Source organism: Hyaena hyaena, unplaced genomic scaffold (genome assembly GCF_003009895.1).
Source record: "Hyaena hyaena isolate Hyena2069 unplaced genomic scaffold, ASM300989v1 scaffold_370, whole genome shotgun sequence".
Taxonomy (NCBI): Eukaryota; Metazoa; Chordata; class Mammalia; order Carnivora; family Hyaenidae; genus Hyaena; species Hyaena hyaena.
Window position 1 is genome coordinate 1,241,608 of NW_024081001.1, and position 19,578 is coordinate 1,261,185.

Consider the following 19,578-nt stretch of genomic DNA (forward strand, 5'->3'; position numbering starts at 1 on the left):
TCTCTCTCTCCCTCTTTTTCTGCCCCTCCCTTGCTTCCCATCTCTTGTGCACAATAAATAAAAACCAAAATTAAAAAAAAAAAAAAGAATTGATTTTAGGAATAACAGGAAGTTCATTGTGGCTAGAAAACGGGATGGGAAGAGAGGGAATTCAAAATATAGTTTAGCGTTGAACCAAACAGATTTATATGCTCTTCTGAGAGTTGAACTTGTGTGTAGTTGGTGGGCTACCTTTGAAGGGTTAAATGCAGGGACATGACTGAGGACTGAAGTTTTGGATGGTCATGAAAGAGTGAGGAGAGAAGTACCAGAGGCCAGAAGATCAGCTGATTCTCTAGGTAAGGAGTAGGGCCTGCCCTGGTTAACCCCAGGGATGAGAAAGGGGGCCCAGGATGCATAGGAAGATCTAAGAGAAACTTGAAGTCCATGGTATGAAGATTTAGAGACGAAGGCATGTGTGTCTCCCCTGCCCCTACCCTTTTTTGGTTTCGTGTTTTGCTCTGAATATCGATGCCATTAACTGGGAAAGGGAGGACAGGAGGAGGAATGGAGTGGAGGGGGAGAGAGAGGACTTCAGTTTTGAACACATTGAATCTGGTTGGAGCCTAACCTAGCACAAGAACTCAGGAGAAAGGTCTGGAATGGAAATGAAATACCCTGAGATGCACTTATGTGTGTGTAGCATACTACTTGAAGACTTGACCATGAGGAAAGGAGAAAGCAGTGAAGCCTAACAGCTGAAATTGGCCAGAAGAGAAGCTCAAAAAGGTGACTGATGTAAATAGTATGGTAAGAGAAGGCCCCCAAAAGGGAGGAGGTAGCCAGTCCTGTCAGAGTCGGTGGTTAAGGAAGTGAATTGAAGAGAAATCTTTTGATTTTGGCAGTTGAATCACTACCATTCCGTCCAAGACCATTTTCTGTAGGAGCAAAAGAGGAGTCCCAGATAGGATTGTATGGGGCCAGTGAAGGACTAGCAAGTAAGAAAGTGCTGGCTTCTCTCAGTTAAGTCTGGAGATGTAGAAAAGGAGGGGAAGATTTCTAAGAGGAGACAGGATGATAGGATTGTCTCTTTAGGTCAGATATAGAGATGGGGGTAGGTTTATAGGCTAAGGAAAGAGCACAAAGGGAAATATTAAAAGACACAGGGGTGCAGATAAATACTGGAGTAAGACTGGAAGGAATTAAGCAGGATACGTTAAGGACTCAGAAGGGAAATAAACTTGGAAAGGGGGAGAAGGACTTTTGGAACCATTAACAGTTTACAAACCTGGATATGCATGATAGGAAGGGGAGAGGCAGGTGAGAAAGGGTCAGGAGAGGTCTGGTAGGAGCAAAAGAGTGACAAGTTGAGGAAATTCACATCTGACAGACTCTGTTCTCTCCATGAAGACAAGCATGGTGTAGATGCTGAGCGGGGATGGGGCTGCTCTCCATCAATGTCTCCTGACCTGAAAGGAGACCAGAGCTAAAGCTGGGGTCCTTGAACCCATATAGTTGCTCCTGCCGTTACTCTCCGGTATAACCAAAACATCAGTTGGGTCCACCCAGGTTAGGCTCCCCCTCTTCAGCTTGGTCGATGCTTTTGAGCTTCAACCATGTTAGATTGGACTAAATGATCTCTTGGGACCTTTTAATTCTGTCATTGCTATTAGTAAATTACAGTTCAGTCCAAAAAGCAGGATTGAGAATGGCTGAATTAGGTATAGACCTGGAATCTTAGATATGATACTTTATATTTGGTAGTGGACCAAGAATGTGTGTGTTTATTCCAAATGTCTCCTTTAGGCCCCTTGGTAAATGGAGCAAGATAACCACAATTCAGGGAAAAAGCAATAAATTCTAGGTTTAGGTGATGAAGATTCCAAATCACAAATGTTTAATCTTCAATAAAGTAGTGAGCCCCATTCGTGACATTTTTACTTCAATGTGTTTTAGCCCTGGGATGATTTATTGTACCTCTGCTCCACAAGGGGTCGAAGTTCAAAGTATTAACCAACTTTTGTAGACTAATTATAAAATTTAGGGGATCTTTATTTAGAGCAGGGAGAACAGTTTGTAAAAATTGCCATGACCGCTGTTTCATTTATTAGATCTTCAGAATGGTAGAAATACAAATATAAAGGTCATGAAATTAGCCAGTTTATGAATTCAAATCAAGGGAGAACAGTTTTCACAAAGGTTTTATTTCTGCAGCTGAGAAGACAAGCTCATCAAAAGCTAATAGATAATAACAAGTTTTATAAATAACTGGAAAGAGCATTTCGGTGTGTTTCAGGGAGTTTTGAATAAGTGCTAGTGGGTGGTTAAGCTGCTGATCAATTCTTAGACTTTGAAATGCAAATTTGAAGTTTGCCCAAGTGGAATGGGGTTGGAAACTTTGGGTGAGGGAAGGACTACAAATCATATTTAAATTATTTGGTTACCACTTAGTAAAAGATACGCCTCCTCTGCAGTTGGTATCATTTTTTGATATGCTCAAGAAAGGAAAACTGAAAGGTTTATTTCCTCAGCCTCCATGTATTTTTCTCAAACTCTCTTTAAACAACCTCCCGCCTTCTACTTCCCACTCCCAGCATGAGGACTGAAAAATTATGGGTATATTTGATCAAAGGAAACAAACGACGGTTTTTTAAACCGTCAAAAGCGATTCTTATGCACATGAAGTGTGGTCATCGCTGACCCACAGGATGTGGGCGTGGTGCCCACCTTATAATGGAGGCAGGCGTGTGCTGGGCTCCAGACCCTTCTGTCCAACTACCCTTTACACATGACCACTTCCCGCTTAGCGTATCCCGAACTAGTCTTCCGCATCTCTCCTCCCTGCTTCCTCCCATGCTCCCCTCTTCTTGTGTCATCCATCTGTGAATAGCACAAGTATCCCTTCAGGTACCCAAAGCAGAAACTTGCCAGGCCCCCCCACCCCCCACTACCATGCATGCAGTAAGCAGGACTGTTCATTCCATCTTCAAAATCTCTTGGCTGTATCTGCTGCCTCCTACCTTCCGCTGCCTTCATCCCGGCCCCCGCCACCTTCGGTGGGTCACCGTGAGAGTTTCCAAGCTGGGCTCTATGGCTCTGTACACTCGGCAGCCACAGTAACTCTTCTAAAATTCGAATCTGATCTGATCACTGTCCCTTGAAACCATTAAATGCTTCCCCATTGTCCTGAGGATAAAGTTCCTAAAGCTGCCGCCAGGCCCTTCCTCATCAGGCCCTGCTCTCCTCCATCCTCCCCTCCCTGCCCTCCTCATGCCCTCCCCCACTTAGGAACTTATCTTCATGCTCATCTAACACATGGCCTTTGTAAATGCATTTGTCCCCTGCCAGGGCCTTCCCCCACCCCTCATCCTCCACATCTCAGCGCTTGGCTCACAGTTCACTTCCTCTGGGAAACCTTGACAACATCACACACCCGCCCACACCCAGCTGGCTTAGGTGCCTCTCCCATAATCTCCCAGAACATCTGGCATGTACCCCCTTTTGCCCTGAATTATGATTCTTTTCCACGTGTCTATCATCCTCACAGTCTGAGGTCCTCTCTGCAAGCGCTGGATCCTGTGTGTCTCCCACCGTCCCAGAACTGACACGGTGCTTGTCGTGTGAAGCATGCTCACAGCATTGAACATTATGGAATTTTATTGTCAACACCCAAACACACGCGCGCGAGCGCGCCAAACTAGGGCTAGTTTTTTAAATTTACCTGAAGTTGAATAGCAAGATAGTGTATTTTGAAAAACCCCAGGAATCAGGAAGGATTGAACTCTTAAATTGTATAGAATGGCACCAGAGTTTTGAGGTTTCGTTTTTGAGACAGAATAAGAAAATGCTTAAACACTGAAGGAGTGGGGCCACCTGGGTGGCTCAGCAGGTTGAGCATCTGACTCCTGATTTTGGCTCAGGCCACGATCTCACGATTGTGGGTTGTGGGATTGAGCCCTGCATTGAGCTGAGTGTGGAGTCTGCTTGGGATTCTTTCTCTCTCTCTCTCCCTCTACTCCTCTCTAGCCCCCCCCCCAAAAAAATAAACGATTAAAAAAAAAAAAGAAACACTTAAGGAAAAGAATAGAGCTCCTGGAAACCTGAAATTTCCCGAAGTGACACAAATCATACTGATTGATTCCTCAAGATTCTGGTTAAATCCAGAATCTTCCTTCACCCTAGCTCCATATCCTGTGTGTTTTGAATTAGAATTGTCACATACAAAAGCAGCTCTGTGTGGCCATTTGTTTTACTAATGGGATTGGGGCACTGCAGGGCTTGCATGACGTTAAACATGGAATTGACCGACTCATTTTTGCCATGTAACTTTGTTTATGGGGTGGGATTGGATTAGATGGCTTGAAAGGACATGGCTGGACATTGGAGGTGTTTGGACTAAAATTCAGCCTACAGAGAAAGGTGGGGCAGGTTTCCTACAAGTTATCTCCACTGCCTGTGAGAAATACTCCCGTGTTGAGGATTTTTTAAATTTTTGTTTATTGTTTTGCCGAGCATTGTGGTGGCTGATGGTCAGTAGAATCCTGCAGGTAATTTTATTGCTAAAGGAACCAGGGGTCAGAGGTGTTAAGTGATTAGCCTGTATCCCACCATTAATAAATGACAGAGACAGGATCCCGATTCCAAGCAAAAGCACTTCCCAGGGTCCCAGTCTCTTTTTAGATCAAGCATCTGGGGTGTCTTAGTTTTCTCAAAATAATTCTGAAGTATGAATTTATATCCTGAAAAATCGCAGCTTCTAACCAAAACATTATAGAGTTCTGCAGAAATTAATATACTTGGAAATGCTTGTCAACGGTTCTACCAGTAGACATGGGAAAGCACAGAAGGGGATCGAGTATTGGGCAGTGCCGTCAGCATGGCATGCTTTGTCGATTTGTGGTGACACCAGTGACCCTTGTGTAGAGGTGGATTCTGAGCTTCAAACCATCCATCTGGGCATCACTATATTCAGCAGCATGGACAAATCTGAAAAAGGAAAGTCATACACATCTTAACCATTTCTGAAAGCTCATTTTCATAACGTCTGTGCTTTTATAAATGCTCTCATGTTCCTGCCAAAGAAGCCGTGTTTTGGGGGATGGTGTTCTAGGTGAGAAGAACATGACAACCCATCAGTGTCACCGGTTTCTTAAACGCTGCCACACGTGCCATGTGATTTACTAAACCAGATCGCTGTTTGCGGTGAGGAACAAGGAGCAAGGGAGAGAGAAGGAGGAGGAGGAAGCAAATATCACGGGAGTGCTAAGTGCCTGGCGTGGACTTCAGAGATCTTAACATCCTTTCATTTAAACCTCACAACAATCCAGTTGAGGTAGTTGCTCTCGGTGTTACAGAAGAGAAAATCTAGGTTCAGCGAGTGAACCAGGTCTCTGCTCTGCATTCTTTCTTAGAGAATAGTTCCTGAATCCCTGTGGGTTTTGGTCTACAGCTAGGTGCCACTTACCTCCCAAGTGAACTGTCCCTCCATCATGCACGCTCCCTGGCTGCTGGGCCAACTCTGTTCCTTGGTGGATGTCACCTTTTACCCATGGGCGAAGAACTCATATGGTAATGCAGTGGGGGCAGTCGTTAAGTAATTGTTGATAATCAACCAATACAGTGTTTTCCAAGCTGGTTTAATATTTGTGATTTTTGCCATTTAAATGTAAGGAGGATGGGGGTTTTAAAAATTAATCTGTTTCAGGGTCCCTGGCTGGCTCAGTCGGTTAAGCATCCAACTCTGGTTTCAGCTCAGGTCATGATCTCATGGTTCATGAGGTCAAGCCCCATGGAAGGCTCTGTGCCTGCTTGTGGGTGTCTCTCTCTCTCTGCCCCTGCCTTGCTTGCGTGCTCTCTCACTCTCTCTGTCTCTAAATAAATAAATTTAAATATATATATAAAAACCTCTAAGGACAGGACTTAAAAAAATTATTCTGGGGGCATTTGGGTGGCTCAGTTGGTTAAAATCTGACTTCGTCTCAGGTGATGATCTCGTGGCTCGTGAATTCAAGCCCCACATCTTGCTCTATGCTAACAGCTCAGAGCCTGGAGCCTGCTTCAGCTTCTATGTCTCTCTCTCTCCCCCTCCCCCACTGGTGCTCTGTCTCTCTCTCAAAAATAAATAAACATTAAAAAAAACTATTCTGTTTAAGAATAAGGGATCCTCAGTCCCCAGAGGCACATATGACCCTTCTGTTCCATGCATTCTTTAAAACCAGCAAACATTCATTGAGTACGTGAGACATGCCAGGGACTTTTCTGGAACACTAGATTTATAGCTGTTGTATTAGTCAGCTCTGACTAGTAGATTCGGGTGTAGTCTCACTCTGCTGCACATGGTGTTGATTACAAGTGACAGAAGCATTGAGAAGACTGGAGAGCCACCCCCACTGATGGCAACCGCTGGACACAAGGGGCAGTTTGTTTAAGTTCTATTCCCATGATGTCATTTGGTAGCCACTGCTGCTGCCTTCATGGAATCTGCTGCTGCCCCAGGATCCACCACACCACTGCTTCCATCTGAAGGAGAGAAGTGAGTGTCCTCTTTCTTCCCACGTCATCAGTTCCTGAGCCAAAATCCCCTAAGAATATGCCAACTGGGGGATTGTTTCTGTCCTACCCACAGGAAGGGCTGGGAAAGTGAGCGAGTGGAGCTGTGGGTGGTCTTTTGCGCTCCTGCCTTCTTCCATTGAGATTCACAAAGTGATTGATTGTTCCTACATACAGGTTCAGGTGCAGGGTCCCCACAAGGAAAGACAAAATGTCATCTATGACTAAAAAGAACAGACCTCACAGACGTGGAACTTTCCGTCTAGCAGGAAGAGTAAATAGATAAATAATTGCACAAATTATTAACGGTAAGTGTTAAGAAGTGAAGAACACTTATGGGGCGCCTGAGTGGCTTAGTCAGTTAGCGTCCGACTTTTGCTTAGGTCATGATCTCGCAGTTCGTGGGTTCGAGCCCCGCGTCGGGCTCTGTGCTGACTTCCAGCTTGGAGCCTGGAGCCTATTTCAGAGTCTGTATCTTCCTCTCTCTCTGACCCTTCCCTGCTCACGCTGTGTCTCTCTCCTAGAAATAAAAATATTAAAAAAAAAAAAAGGGAACACTTTGAAAACCTGTCACCTGGGAACTTGGACAAAGGGGACTTGGACAAATGGGACTTGAAGCAGAGGAGGTAGCCTTAGAACATGCCCTGGATGCTGAGCTGCAGCCACTGGGGGAAAAGGCAGAAAGGAACATTCTGGGCAGAGGAAGCAGCATATGTCATGTAGGTAAAAGCACACATGTGAGTAACTGGTGGAAGGTCAGTGATGAGACGGGACAGGCAGAGAAGCGGACAGCAAACAGAGTAGGCGGGGCCTCGGAGGCCAACCTTGTGACGATGGTTGTCATTCCAAGAGTTTGGGGGAAGTCCTTGAAGGATTTCAAGTCCAACAGGCATAGGTTTGCATTATTAAAAGACAACTCTTTCAAGCTTAGGGAATGAATTTGAGAAGAACAAGAATGGACATGGGATGACTGGCTAGGATAAAGAGATTATAATGGCTTAAAACTAAATTTGTTGTTGTGGAGTGTGGAGGAATAAGTTTAGGAATTCCCTGAGCTTGCACCAATGGGTTAACAAGACTTAGAGCAGAAAGCGGCCACAGGACAAAAGCACCCTCAGGGTGGAACAAATCGTAGAGCAGGATAGAGCAGGAAGCTGCTTGCACAGGAGGAAAGCCTCCGCCTTGCCTGGGAGAATAGGTAAACAGGTAAACAGGACCAAAGACTGCCACAGCAGGGTGAAGTTGCCCAGAACTAGTTAGCAAAAAAAAAAAAAAAAAAAAAAAAAAAAAAAAAAAAAAAAAAAAAAAAAAAAAAAAAAAAAAAAAAAAAAAAAAAAGTGCCTTGTTGACCCAGAGGTAGCATGCTCTGTCTTATCCCCTAAGCAAGTTAACATAAACAGACACGGCTCCTGGTGCCTACTCCTAACACTGCATATCTTCGAAACCACCTTTCTCTCACACACAAGTTAATGATCACTGCTTCATTGTCTTTTTCTGCACATCCATCACGTTTATAAGCCTTCTGATCCTAGTAAATACATAGCAAGGACTCTTACTCAGGACTCTGGTCTCCTGGACATTAGCCTCTGTCGTATTCAATTCTGTGTCCACTTTCTCACTGGACCAGGGAGAACTCCAGACTCAAAGTCTGTGACAGTGGAGATGGAGCAAAAAAACCACATTTGAGAAATATCTAGGAAGTAAAATCAACAGGATGATTGGTGGAAAAGGTCATTTCTAAGCTGCGACTGGATGATGGCTCCGTGTCCTCAAGGGCAACCAGCCCAGTGGTCCCAAGGGATCGAGGGTTCATCAGAGAGCCTAATATGAGAGTGTCGTCTATCACTGGAACCCTGAGGAAGGAACTGGTCTGCAGATGCAGATTTTGGTCTTAATCAGCACAGTGGTAGTAAATGAAGGCATAACATGGGTGATACAGTCTAGAGGAGAGAGTGAAAGAGAAGAAAGAAGTCTAAGAGGAGCTCCAGGGGCCTGCAGCACCAACAGATTTGGATAGAGGAGAGGCTAAAATGAGGTTAAAGAGGCAGATTAAGAAACTGGAAGGAAAACTAGGCCATGGGAATGGGGGAGAAGAGCGTTTTGATAGAGCTGCCAGGCCAAGTCCTTCAGGATCAGTTTAAAGGAGGGGCTGCACAGCAGTTGCTGGCTCCATCATTGATGTTAGCCACAGACTGGAAGATTGCTGGGGACAGGGGCTGGACCAGAGTGCTTTCCCAAGTGAGAAGAGGAAGAAAGAGCCCTTTCTGGAAAATGTGCCACAAAGGAGAAGAAAGTGATAGGCTTGGGGGAAGATTTTTTTTCTAAGATGGAACAAATTTGAACATATTGAAATATTTATGGAAAGGATCTGGTAGAAAGAGAAGTTGGATATAAGGACGAGGATGAAAGGGGGCAGGGTTTTGTTCTGCTTTCTTTTTGACATATTTTTGTGACACAGAAGACAAAGACCCCTCAAGATTTCTCGCTCATACCTCAGTCTCTGAGTCCCTGATGGCTCCAAAACTAAGGCCAATGAATAGTGCCTGCTGGGGCGCAGGTGTTCTGAGCACAGTGCATGGAGTGTGTATGGCATTGGGTGACTTTGGAGAAAAATGATGAAGGGGAGGTGTGGAGATGGGGGACCTGATACAGGCAAAGGTGAGGAAGAGGGGAGGGCAGATGCCCCAAACAGCGTTGTGGACAGGATGCTATTAATGTCAACTTACATACATATGCATGTCTATTTTTAAAAAACAGAGAAAATTTGCCACCAATGGGCTTTGATTTATTAAATACTTTTTCTGCATCTGCTCAGAAAATATTTTTTCTTGCAGTTTTTTTATGTTGACTCATTTTGGAGAAAGAGAGAGAGAAGGAAGGGCAGAAAGGGATGGAGGGAGAGAATCCTTAACAGTCTCCACACTGTCAGCACAGGGCCCAATTTAGGGCTCGAACCTACAAATCATGAGATCATGATCTGAGCTGAACCTACTGAGCCACCCAGGGGCCCCATTATTCTTTCTTTCATAGGTTAATGTGGTGACTTATATTAAGTGGTTTAAAGCAAATTCATTCCTGCTTTGCTTAAATAAACAAAATTTGGCCATGATTTTGTACATAGACCAAGCTGGATTCAGCTGTGCTTGAGTGGGGCTCAGGTGTCTGCCTCTCCACAAACTCAATAGCCTTTCCTCCTCCAGCTTCCACTATCCCAGGAGTCTTCCCACCAAAGGCTGGCCTCTACCACCTCATGGACAGTCCGCTTGAATCACTGAGGGGGGCCCCTGCCTGTGAAACACAAAGGTCCTGCAGTGGCTTCCAGAGCAACTTGCTTGCCTGCTAAATTCTCTCATCCTGAAACATGTGCACACGCGGATGCACACATACATACACATACACAGTAGCAAAGAGAATTGGAGTTTTAAGAGTCGTAAGTACAAGTATTCATCTCATATCCCTCATGAGCCCCTTCCAAAATTATGGTAAAGAACTTAGGTAGAAATTGATCCTTATAAAGAGAATGGGAGGATCAGCAGACAGATTTCAGCACAGTTATGGAAGCAGAATGCCAAGGGAACTGGGAATCCGCAGTCTCCTTACACTAACAGTGGGGACTCGGTACTCCCACGGACTCCTGATTACTCACTCCTGACTCTAGCTCTGCTTCAAGCTGTTTCAGTTCACTTGCTGAGACCCATACGTCCCAGGAAGTCTCCTTGTGGTCTCCCTGTGTCTGCAAGGAGTTCACAGAGCTCATCTCGGTGTGAGGGGTGTGCGTTAATCATGCAGTGGGTCAAGCAGACAGGTGAGGGCACAGAAAGACGCTTCTCATATCCGGTGGGGCCTGGCAGGAGATGCACAGGACAAATTAACAGGCCTTCATGTCCTAGACAAGCTGATAATGCTACCGAATAAAGTCCATTTTAGCTTTGTGATTTAGCATATAATTAATCAGGATGTTTTTATGGGAATATGTGGTTTTATTTATTTGCAAACACAAATTTATTTTTGTTTTTTAATTTTTTAATGTTTACTTATTAATTTTGAGAGAGAGAGCAAGAGAGAGCATGGGTGCATGCAAACAGGGTAGGGGCAGAGAGAGAGGGAGACAGAGATTCCCAAGCAGACTCGGTGCTGTCATTGAGGAGCCCAATGCAGGGCTCAAACCCATCAACCATGAGATCCTGACCTAGCCTGAAATCAAGAGTCAGATGCTTAACTATCTAAGCCACCTAGGCATCCCTTTAATTAATTTTTTAAAAGTAAACTCTGCCCCCAACATGGGGCTCAAACACACAACCCTGAGATTAAGAGTAACATGCTGTACTGACTTGGCCAGACAGGTGCCTCCACAAACACAAATGTACCTTTTCTCGTGAAAGCCAAATTTTGAATGTCTCAAAGTGATGTGGTTTGATTAGTCCCTCAGAAACCAAAGGACTGTTGTGTTTTAATTGTAGTAAAACATATAACATAAAATTTACCATCTTAAACCACCATTTCATATTTCAATCATATATTTTTTAGAGCAGGTTCGGGTTCACAGCACTCCCATATAACCCCTGCCTACATGTACATTACCTCCCCCACTATCAGTGGGTATGCATTCAGAGGGCAGCTGATGAACCTGCACTGACACATCGTTATCACCCAATGCCCATAGTTTACACTTGGGTTGCTCTTGTTGTACCTTCTATGCGTTTGGACAAATGTATGCTGATGTGTAACCATCATTACAGTATCCCAGAGAGCAGCTTCATTGCCTTAAAATCCTCCGTGCTCCTTCTACTCACCCCTGCCTCTCCCAACCTCTGGCACCCACTGTTCTTTTTACCATCTCCATAGTTTTGCTTTTCCAGAATGTGATTTAGTTGGACTTATACAGCATGTAGCCTTTTTGGATAGGTTTCTTTCACTGAGTAATATGCTTTTAAGTTTCCTTCATGTCTTTTCATGGCTTCATAATTCATTGTTAAAGTCGCTGAATAATATTCCATTGCCTGAATGTACTACAGTTCATCTCTTCATCTACTGAAGGACACCTTGGTTGCTTCCAAGTTTTGGCATTTATGAACAAAATTGCATAGACATCTGGGTGCAGGTTTTTGTGTGAGTTTAAGTTTCCAACTCCTTTGGGTAACTACCGAGCAGTGTGACTGCTGGATCATATGGTAAGAATATGTTTCATTTGGTATGAAACTGCCAAACTGTCCTCCAAGGTGGCTGCACCATTTTGTATTCCCACCATCAGTGAATGAGGGTTTCTGTGGTTCAACATTCTTAACAGCATTTGGGATTGGCAGTGTTCTGGAGGTCAGCCATTTTAATAATTGTGTAGAAGTACTTACTGTTCTTTAAATTTGTATTTCTCTGAGGACATAGATGTAGATCACCTTTTCATATACTTCTTTGCCATCTGTATATCGTCCTTGGTGAGGTGTCTGTTAAGGCCTTTGACCCATTTTTTAAATTGAGTTGTTTTCTTATTGTTGAGTTTTAAGAGTTCTTTGTGTGTTTTAGATGACAGTCCTTTATCATATGTGTCTTTTGCAAATATTTTTTTTTCAAGTCTGTGGCTTGTCTTTTCATTCTGTTGACATTATCTTTCATAGAGCAGAAAATTTTAATTTTGATGAAATCCAGATTATTAATCCGTTCTTTCAAGGATTGTGTCTTTGGTGTCATATCTAAAAAGTCATCACCAAACCCAAGGTCATCTAGATATTCTCGTATGTTATCTTCTATGAGTTTCATAGTATTGTTTTTCAGGTCCGTGATCCATTTTGAGTCATCTTACCTTTCCTAAGTGTGCGGCTCAGTAGCCTTAACTATAGGCACATTGTTGTGCAACAGATCTCTGGAACTCTTTCATCTCACAAAACTGAAACTCTACACCCATTCAACAAGATCTCTCCATCTCCCCCACCCCCAGCCCATACAATGGCTATTGTATTTTCTCTATGTATTGTCTCTATGAATTTGACTATTCTAGAGACTTCATAATAGTGGAATCATATACTAATTGTCTTTTGTGACTGGCTTATTTCCCTGAATGTAATGTCCTCAAGGTCCATCCATGTTGTAGCGTAAGAAAGAGTTTCCCTTTTTTAAAAAGACTGAATAGTACCCCATTTTGTGTGTGTATATACACCACATCTTCTTTATCCATGCAACACATTTTTCTTTATCCATTCAAATGTTTATGGACACTTAGCTTGTTACCATCTCTTGGCTATATATGGTAAAGAGTGCTGAAATGAACATAGGTGTACACATTTGTTTGAGAACTTGCTGTCAAGTCTTTTGGGTACATACCCAGAAGTGGGATTGCTGGATCATATAGTAATTCTGTTTTGAATTTTTTTTTAGGAACTTCCATATTACTTTCCATTGCAGCTGTACCAATCTACATTCCCACCAATAGTGCACAAATATGCATTTCTACACACCCTTGCCAGTACTTGTTAATTTCTTTTTCCCCCTTTTTTTTGCCTTTTTTGGTTTGTTTTTACAGTACCCATTGTAATGGGTCTGAGACCAAGATTTATATATTTTTAAAATTTTTTTATAGTTTATTTTTGAGACAGAGACAGAGCACGAGTGGGGGAGGGGTAGAGAGAGAGGGAGACACAGAATCTGAAACAGGCTCCAGGCTCTGAGCTGTCAGCACAGAGCCCGACGCGGGGCTCGAACCCATAAACCACGAGATCATGACCTGAGCTGAAGTTGGACACTTAACCGACTGAGCCACCCAGGCGCCTCTAGGATTTATATTTTTAATTTTGACCTGGAAATGATATATACCAAGTAAGCTATACCTCACATCATAGTTAAAAGTCGTGTCTGTGTGCATGTATGAGAGAGAGAGAGAGACCGCTGCATAGGTGTACACTGTATATTTCTGCTACATAGCAGTGAGATGAGAATCGGAATCATTTGGGAGAGAAGAAGGAGTCACTGTGATGTGGTGGTGAAAGCCCAGGGACCGGAGACAGGAGTTCTTCGCTGCTTTGCCTCTGACACTTTGGGTTGGCGAGTGATCATGTAAACTCAGCATGTCTCTTTCTAGTGAGGATGGAGAGGAACCTGTGTGTAGAAGAGCGGCCTGACACACTCAGACCCTACACAACACAGCCAGCTAGGATAAACAGATGGAAATAACCGAGGAAGCATGGAATCGAGTTCTTCCAGAATTGATGTTGGTGTATGAAATACAGATGAAATTCACTTTACACAGCAGACATGTTGAAGAGATACTGTGCCTATGGGAAGCTTTTTTAATAAGGCAAATGAAAATGTAAATGTTTTCAGGGAATTCTACATGAAGGAACCCATGGTGAAGTTCAATGTAATTTGGTAATATAAATAATGAATGTGATTTCTAAGTGCATGTATTGGGAGAGTTAGATCCTTCCCCTCAGTGTGTGTGTGTGTGTGTGTGCGCACTCGCGTGTGCACGCATGCCTTTCTCTTTTACCCCCATTTTTATCTTCCCCACCCCCTTTCAATAAGGATTTGATATGCCATATTAAAGACAAATATACAATTAAAAGATAAATTGAAAGAAGGAAAATAAAAAATAGAAAAAATTTTAAAGCAGAGCAAATATGAGTTCTCCAAACTCATGCTTTGGGAAGATACACTTTTTGTCTAAAGGAAGCATAAAGAAAATTGGATCTGAGCATCCTAGTATCCAGTCAAAAGGGAGAAATGTAATCTAATACAGCATTCACATGGTCCAAAAACTTAAACCAATTTATAGTTCTGATTGGTGATGCCTGAAAGATTTTTTCTCCTGGGAGGTACTTAAAAAAGGACGCAGTGTCCTAGAAATACCTGCATCCTCAACAGTTAACTCTAGAATAAATACATTACTGAATTTTTAAAATTCATTGGGGTAGTGAACCATAGCCTGGCTTGTGTAGAAAATGGAGTTCTTTGCCTAAGATATTGCTGATTCTATCTTGTCCTTGTGAGTTCTTGTTTTGTTTTTGTTTTGTTTTGTTTTTTTAGTAATCTTCAGAATTGACTCATAAAGAACAAAAAGAAGGGAGTTTTATTGAACACTTGGAGCCCTAGGCTTACCTTCAAAAATCCTAAAGAAAATACGTGATCACTTAAATTTGATTACTGAAAAAAATTCATACTTATGTACAAAAAATATACACAGTGAAGAAAAGGGAAGCCTCTTGCACTGTTGGTAGGAAATAAATGGGTGCAAACACTGTGGAAGACGGTGTGGAGATTCCTCAAATAGTTAAACATAGAACATATGATCCAGTAATTCCATTCCCGAGTATCTATCCAAAGAAAATGAAAACACTAGGGGCGCCTGGGTGGCTTAGTTGGTCAAGCGTCCGACTTTCGCTTAGGTCATGATCTCGCGATTCGTGGGTTCGAGCCCCGCGTCGGGCTCTGTGCTGACTGCCAGTTCAGAGCCTGGAGCCTGTTTCAGAGTCTGTGACTCCCTCTCTCTCTGACCCTCCCCTGCTCGCTCTCGTGCTCTCTCTCTCTCTCTCCTAGAAATAAAAAATTAAAAAATAAAAAAAAAGAAAATGAAAACACTAATTCGAAAAGATAGATGCACCCCCCATTAATTGATGCATTATTTACAATGGCCAAGATAGGGAAGCAGCCTAAGTGTCCACAGATGGATGAAATGGGTAAAGGAAGGGTAGTATATGTGTAATGGAGTATCATTCAACCATTAAGAAGAATGAAATGTTGCCATTTGTGACAACGTGGATGGACCATGAAGGCATTATGCTAAGGGAAGTAAGTCAGACAGACAAGGACAAACACCATATAACTCATTTATGGTACAAAAACAACCAACCAACCTCATAGATATAGAGAACAGATTGGTGGTTGTCAGAGTTGTATCGTGGGGCATGGGTGGGTTAAATGGGTGTAGAGTTGAAAGGTACAAACTTCCAATTAAAAATAAATCATGGGGATATAATGTACATCATGGTGACTATAGTTATAACACTGTATTGTATATTTGAAAGTTGCCAAGAGAGTAGATCTTAAGCATTCTCATCACAAGGGAAAAGAATTCTGTAACTATGTGTGGTGATGGCTGTTAACTAGATTTACTGTGTGATCATTTTGCAATATATACACATATCAAATCATTATGTTGTATACCTGAACCTAATAAAATGTGATCAGTCCATTACACTGCCACAACAAACAACAACAACAAAAAACCACACACAAACACAAGAGAAACAATGAACTGAGAAAAGGTTTTTCAACAATACGACAAAGAAAAAATTGCCTCTTCTTTATGGTATACCCTCCCCCACCTGGCAGTTCCAATTTGGATGTAAGTGGTTACCGTTTGGGGAAGGGAAGATGCTGGGATCTTAACCCTTTAGAAAAGATACTGTATTATAATTTTGGGACCCTGTGAAATCTTTCTCTCAGAATCAACCTTACGTAGGGACAGTGCTCACCTTCCATATTGTTGGCGTCGGCATGAAGCCTATAACATCTCCCATGTGCTGGCAGCCACATGAGACTGGTCTTGATTTGTGCTGTTTAGGATCCTAGTGGTTGTGGCTGGGTAGACAGGTCCCAGGTAGCTTTAGCACCTGATTTGGGGAGTTTCATCCCAACTATAGGTTTTGGCTCTCAGTTTTGACTTTATGTAGATAATATCTATATATGTGTTGCTTCCTGGGACTTCTCCACGAGGATATCTCATAGTACTTCAAACTCCATGTGTTTAAGATTGAAATTGACATCTTTCCCTCCAATGCCTCCTCCTTGATCTCCCTTGGAATGTATTATGACCAACCAACTCCTCTAGCCCAAAACTAGATGGAACTCCTACTTTCTGCCGCTTCTCCCAAGGTTGAATATTTCAAGTCTATCGATGCCAACTCCAGTATTTTTCCAGTGTCCATCTATTTCCTTCTACTACTTTCTTTCTACCTACTTTCTACCTCCACTGGCTTGGTCACTATAATCTTTGGTCGGGTTATGGAGCAGCCTCCTGATGGCCTCCCTGCCTCCACTCATCAGAAGGTTTTGCACACAGCAGCCAGAGTGATCTTTCTAAAATGCAAATCTGGAGCGCCTGGGTGGCTCAGTGGTTAAGCATCTGACTTTGGCTCAGGTCATGATCTCATGGTTTGTGACTTCGAGTCCCACACTGGGTGAGCTTGAGCCCCACTTCGGGTGAGGTCTAGCAGAACTTCAGGTAAAACATGAGCCCTGTGTCAGATGAGCCCCCCTTCTCTCCTCTCTTCTCTCTCTCTCTCTCTCCCCCCTGCCCCTCTTTCCCTCACTCACTAGCAATCTCTCTCAAATAAATAAATAAATAAATAAATAAATAAATAAATAAATAAAATGGAAATCTGTTCATATCACCTTCTGCTCAAATCCATTCAGTGGCTTATAACTGCCGTTGGTAAAAAGAGCTACTCTTTTTCTTGTTGAGTGGAGGAAGAAACAAATATATGAACAGATATTTAAATAAATTGTATATATAAAGACCATTTAGATAATGATAAGTCACAATCAAAGTCAAACAGAGTGATGCACTAGATATGATTGTAGATGTTGATGCAGTTGGGATTTGGGGAGGAAGACGACATTCATGTTGACCTTGGTCTAAGAGGGACATCATGATGGGGCCCCTTCCCTCCTTACTCTCCCATCTCTTTGAAGGCACTGTGCTTTCTGGCTTCCAGGCCTTCACATAAACTGTTATCTCAGCCTTACTTGCTCCTATCTCCTCCTTCACTTGATGTAAGGCCTACCCTCCAGGTCACTTCTTTAAGGATGTGTGCTCACCCGCTGGAATGCTGTATTTGAAAAGTGATGCTAAGCCACCTTGCCCATGGTGTGTGCCGAGTACATGCTCACCAGAAAGGTAACAAAGGGCCAGTTTCCACACATCTGTCCTCCTATGAGTGGCTATTTGAGTGGCTATTGTCCATTCTTTATAGTTTGGGCCATTTTGATAAGCACAATGATAGTATCTCAGTGTTGACTAAATTCGTGTTTCTTTGATTCCAGTGACACCAAACATATTTTGATGTGTTTACTGTCCATTTGAGTTTTTCTTTTGTGATTTCCCAGTTTATTTCCCTCATTTATTTTCCAGTGATATGCTCATAGCTTTCTCATTTGTCCAACAGCATGCTTGCTGTATGCCTACTACATAGTAAGCATTTGCTCTGGGCTGAAGTATGTCCTCCCAAAATTCATATTGAAATGAACACGGTTGGGGTTGAAGCCCTAACCCCAGCACATCAGAAAGTGACTGTATTTGGAGACAGACCCTTTAATGAGGTGAAGAAGAGGGGCGCCTGGGTGGCTCAGTTGGTTAAGCGGCCGACTTCAGCTCAAGTCATGACCTCCTGGTTCTTGGGTTCGAGCTTTGCATCGGGCTCTGTGCCAACAGCTCAGAGCCTGGAGCCTGCTTTGAATTCTGTGATTCCCCCTCTCTCTGCCCCTCCTGTGCTCACACTCTGTCTCTCAAAAATAAATAAACGTTAAAAAACTTTTTAAAAAAAGAGGTGATGAAGATAAAATGAGGTCAATGGGGTGCTATCCAGTATGATTGATATCTTTATAAGAGAGAAGATCAGGACACAGACACACAGAGGGAAGACGATGTGAAGACACAGGAGAAGAAAGCCATCTACAAACAAGGAGAGAGGAAGAAGAAACCAACCTTGCTGACACCTTGATCATGGACTTCCAGCCCCCAGACTGTGAGAAAATAAAGTTTCTCTTCTTTAAGTCACCCAGTCTGTGCTTTTTTAATTTTTTTTCATGACAACCCTATCAAACTAATACAGTAGTGTTCTGGGCGCTGGGGTGATATGTAAATAAATTTATTTTATGTTATATCTTATTATATTTTGGTCTTACTGTAAATAAGGTGGTGACATTCCAACCAAGAGCACAGAAGACCAATGTCTTGAAAATAGGCAGAGACAGTAAATTCTCCCTTCTTCCTATACTCAGGCCTCCTACATTATATATTTATAATAACAAGTCCAGAGTTAGGCACCCGAGATGACACATTCGCTCAGCAATGTCAGGGATGAAGTTTCTAGAATTCTCTTGTCCCTTCAGTCATAGTCACAGGTTGGCTGCAGGAGCACAGGCATTGTGTCCACATGCATGGAGAAAGATGCAAATAACAGTGACAGCTATGTTTCCCCCTATTCTCCAGAAAGCAGAAACCTCCCCATGGATTTCCCCTTATACCTCGTTGGCCAGAACTGTGTCACATGACTATCCGTAGCAGCAGTGGAGTCTGGGAAAGAGAGGATTTGCCTTTTCCAGCTTCCAGATAGCAAGCTAGGTCTCAGAACAGGGTCGAAACTGGCTCCTGAGTGAGCCAACGAACAGATCATTTTAGACAAAGCTGCATTTGCCACAACAGGGAGCTGTGAACGTATGTGGAATATTTAGAACCTAATAATTTGCTATCACCAAAGTATAGGGCACATTGCAAGGAGTGATGGCAGACAATGCAGAGAGAAGTTGAGATGAGATCCCTTGAGTTCTTGAATGACACGCTGGAGAGCTTGGAAGTTTTCTGTAGAGCCTCGGTAACCAATGACGAAATCTGTAGGTTTGGGAGGGAAAGTGGCAGTATGGTGGAGGAACCAGGAAAGAAAAAGATGACAGACTATAGCAATCCAGACAAGAAATGATGGAGGTCTACACTAAAATATCTTTTAGCTTAGTTGCGGAAGGAAGAGAGATAGCCAATCGGCCAGGGATCTGATGAAAACAGCTGCCAAAACTTCGTTAGGTAACACATGGCATACTATTGATTCCACTTTATAAAAGTCTCTTGTGTGTGTTTCTTGGATGGAAGAGGTAGGAGGTGATATTACACTCAATACCATCGTTAGGGGTGTGTTAGGTTCCTAGGGCCACCTTAACAAAGTATCACTAACCGGATGGCTTCAAACAACAGAAATGTACTCCGTTATGGTTCTGGAAGCTGGAAGTCCAAAACCCAGGTGTCAGTACACTTGGTTCCTTCTGGAGGTTCTGAGAGAGAATCCAAGG

The 19,578-nt window shown here is 43.0% G+C and overlaps 1 long non-coding RNA gene across 1 annotated transcript; it reads left to right on the top strand.

The window, feature by feature from the left end:
- Window positions 1-6,310: 6,310 nt before the first annotated feature.
- LOC120244100 lies at window positions 6,311-18,159 on the top strand. Its single transcript, XR_005531463.1, has 4 exons — window positions 6,311-6,511; window positions 6,706-6,836; window positions 7,053-7,247; window positions 18,123-18,159. It is a non-coding gene; the product is annotated as an uncharacterized LOC120244100 (long non-coding RNA).
- Window positions 18,160-19,578: the final 1,419 nt, after the last annotated feature.